Source organism: Chrysochloris asiatica, unplaced genomic scaffold (genome assembly GCF_000296735.1).
Source record: "Chrysochloris asiatica unplaced genomic scaffold, ChrAsi1.0 scaffold00003, whole genome shotgun sequence".
In the NCBI taxonomy this organism is placed as follows: domain Eukaryota; kingdom Metazoa; phylum Chordata; class Mammalia; order Afrosoricida; family Chrysochloridae; genus Chrysochloris; species Chrysochloris asiatica.
The window spans coordinates 39,373,840-39,377,380 of NW_006408521.1; the positions used below are offsets into that span (position 1 = coordinate 39,373,840).

The 3,541-nt window shown below is 46.2% G+C and overlaps 1 protein-coding gene across 1 annotated transcript in view; it reads left to right on the plus strand.

The window, feature by feature from the left end:
* Positions 1 to 3,541, plus strand: part of RBM20 (RNA binding motif protein 20) — a 271,185-nt gene that overhangs the window by 241,378 nt on the left and 26,266 nt on the right. The gene's annotated exons all lie outside the window — the stretch shown is intronic.

Sequence of the window (3,541 nt, forward strand, 5' to 3'; positions counted from 1 at the left end):
GGCCTGATTCGTAACCACTACGCTACCAGAGCTCCTCATAGTGACCTTTCATAGAGGAGTGGCTATTGAGTTTGAACTGCCAACCTTGAGGTTCAAACTGACCTTACGGTCCAGTGTTTATCCTAGAGCACCACACCAGTTATTGCATGCTTACTATTTGCCAGGGATAGTGCTAAATACTTCTTCTAAAATTAAGTTGTTTCTTTCATTCTCACAGCATTATTACAGATGAAGAAACTGGGGCAGAGAGTAAGAGAGCCTAAGTTATTTGCTCAAGGACACATGGTCTGGCCATCTGGCTTTAAATTCCACTACACCCTGGTGCCTTTACTAGAAAGGGGGCAGGGACTTGATGCAGAGGCCTCTGTGGTCTGTTTGTCCAGGGTGGAGTGGCCCTGAGGTGTTCACACCCACGGAGTATGCCAAGGGAGATTAGATCTTTGGTCCACTCAGTCCTTTCTCCTGCCAAAAGCATCTACCAATCCTGAGGCTTCAATAAGAGGTGGTAAAGGAGAAGCAGCCACCACCCACTAAATTATACTGGGTGCCCAGGGCTTGGTGTGTTTCTCTAGACTTAGCCAATTGCCCACACTTGAATAAAAATGCCCAGCAATTAGCTGGAACCTTTCATCCAGGCATCGGAAAGGACTTTGCAATCGTGTGCATTACTTCATCACACGGTGGATCATAAGCAAGGCTCTGGGTAGCAGGTTTATATTCTAACTTGACTTATACTTCCTTCTTGCCAGACAGAGCCTCTTACATTTTAATAAGGTTGTCGAGACAGCAGAGCTTGGGATGGGGTGGGGTCTGCATAAAGAACCTAATTTTCTTTCTCTTCTTGTCACCCTGACCCAGGAATTGGTGATAACTAATGAGTCTAGATAATAAGCCCCATCCTCAACTCCATGAACATTGAAGAGTCACACTTTTGGCCACTCTTTCTGTATTCATTCCACATGCATTGGTGGAGTGCCACTTTGCCTGTCAGCATGCTAGGCACAGGGGTCCAAAGGTAGAGACCAGGGTCTAATGGTGTAAACAGACCTATAAAAAATATAACTGATATACAATGGAAAGAAACACTTCCTGGAAGGGGAGGCCAGAAGTTATAGACTCAGATGCTGTGTTAGTTTCTCAGGGCGGGTATAACACAAACACCACACAGAAATGCATGTGTCTTGTCTCAGTTCTGGAGACTTGCAGTCTGAATTCAGGGTGCCGGTCGGTCCATGTTCTCTTCAAAGGCTCTAGGGAAGATCCTTTTTGTTTCTCCTGGCTTCTGGCAGCCCAGGAGTTTGCTGGCTTGTAGCTGCAGCATAACTCCATTGTCACATGGCTGTTTCCCCTCTGTCTGCCTCTTTGGGTCTCTTGTCCTCTTTTATATGGACACCACTCAGATTAGATTAGGCTCTGCTCGACTCCAGTATGACATCATGTTAGTTTAAGTAACAACATTTTCAAAGACTCTTTCCAACTAAGGTCAGTTTTCCAGATCCCAGGGGTTAGGGCCCATGTGACAGTAGATGGGTGGACAAGCTGCAACATCAGTGAACCTGTTACCAAACCAAAACGAGGGTCTGCTGCCTGTCACTGTAGTCAGTCACAGAGATGGGGAGAGAGCCGATTCAAGCTTTATTAACAGAAAGCCAGCAGACTGCAGGATGGAGAGAATAATCTCTCAAAACCGTCCTGTTCATTACGAAGAGCAGGCACATTATATAGGGTAAATTACATTTGGATGTACACTTAATCTATCTTAACATCAAGATAGCATTCTTTGGGAAAAGGAAGCAATAAATAAATAAACTTCCTCAAACATTTTACCTTTAGGGTCTCAGCTGCTTAATTCCTGAGATAACTGTCTGGGGGTGGGGGGTTGGGGTGGGGGGTTGGGGTTAAGCATTCCTCTGTGGCCTTGTGGGTTTGTTAATGTGCTGGACTGCAAAGTTGCTTTGAACCTCACAGTCAGCGGTTCAAGCTCACCAGCTACTCTTTGGAAACCCTATAAAGGATCGCTATGGGTCGGAATCGACTCAATGGCACTTAACAACAACAACATTCTCCTTGTCCTGTTGTCCTTCTAGGACCATAAGGTCATCTTAGCTCATTTATAAACGTCTTCATCTGCAGGGTTCTCCTTTGAGACTTAATGACTAAAACAACTCCATTTTATTTTGGTCAGTAGATCCATCCTGTCAAGCCTGAACTTTATATACCTGCCTGACCTGTTGCCACTCTGCTAACTCTCCCCCCTCCCACACCCCCACAAAGGAGCAGAGCTGATCCTTTGCACTCCTTCCCACCCTTCTTAGACTTTTCTCTGGTAACCTTTTTTCTTCTGTTGTTTCACCTACCCAGCTTCCCATTGGTTTGCCTCCCAAGGCCTATTTAATGTGACTCATACAATGGGCCCCTCATAAGGTGGTCTGATAGGGAAAATACCCAACAGAAACAAAAAGTATTTCTAGAAAACTCGGTGGGTTTCTTCACAACCCCGTCCCTCTAGTTAATTCTGTTGCTTGTAGCTCCAAAGTGGGATCAGTAGAGACTTGTTGGAGCCCCCAACACTGATCTCAAAAATTCTGCATCATGATCTTGAAGAAAACTCAGATCCCCACGAAACTGTCCCCAGAGTGGCTAACAAGCAACAGGTGATCTTGGGAGGGAGGCAGCAGGACTGAGGATAGTTAGTGTCCTTGCTATTCTCCCACCAAACCAGGCATCTCCCTGACTGCACCTCTGAGGGTGCTTCAGCTGCTTAGGAGGGCCCCTCCCTGGCCAAGTCCACGTGGCTAGCTCCTCACATCCTTTGAGGCTGTACTCACTGTGACTTTCCCCCCAAAGCCTGCTGTTGTCACTACATACAGCACCTTCAGCCAGTTTCTCCTCCTTCCCACTTTCCTTCTGTAGACAGCACTTCCCACCTTCTTAAGTTAGCACCTATTTCATTGATTGTGGTTTATATTACATCCCTCCACCCCCTATGCATAACCTCCAAGAGGGTCAGAGTTTAATCTGCATTCTTCTCTGCTGTGTCCCCAACCCCGTAGACTAGGGCCTGGCACCTAGTGGGTGCTTGATGCATGCCTTATTTGAACAAACAAATGACTGAATCCAAAGTCTGGAGGTAGAGGTCTGACTTCTGAGAACGAGGTCACACCCTGTTCTCCTGAGCTTCAATTTTCTTGTCTGTAAAATGGTTGTGATCACAAAGGCTACTGTAGGATTTTAATGAGCTTGTGCTCATTAGCAACACTTTGAGATCTCTGGAGAAAGCACCCAGTATTTGTGCTGCTCAAAGATTGTGGGTGGCCAGGGCCAAGCCTAAGATCCAACCCTGCCTGCAAGACCAGAAAGAAAGGCATTGGATCCCTAAAGCAAGAAAACAAGAGGAAAGAAACACTTCCTGGAAGGGGAGGCCAGGAGTTATAGACTCAGATGCTGTGTTAGTTTCTCAAGGCGGCTATAAAACAAACACCACACAGAAATGCATGTCTTGTCTCAGTTCTAGAGACTTGCAGTGTGAATTCAGGGTGCC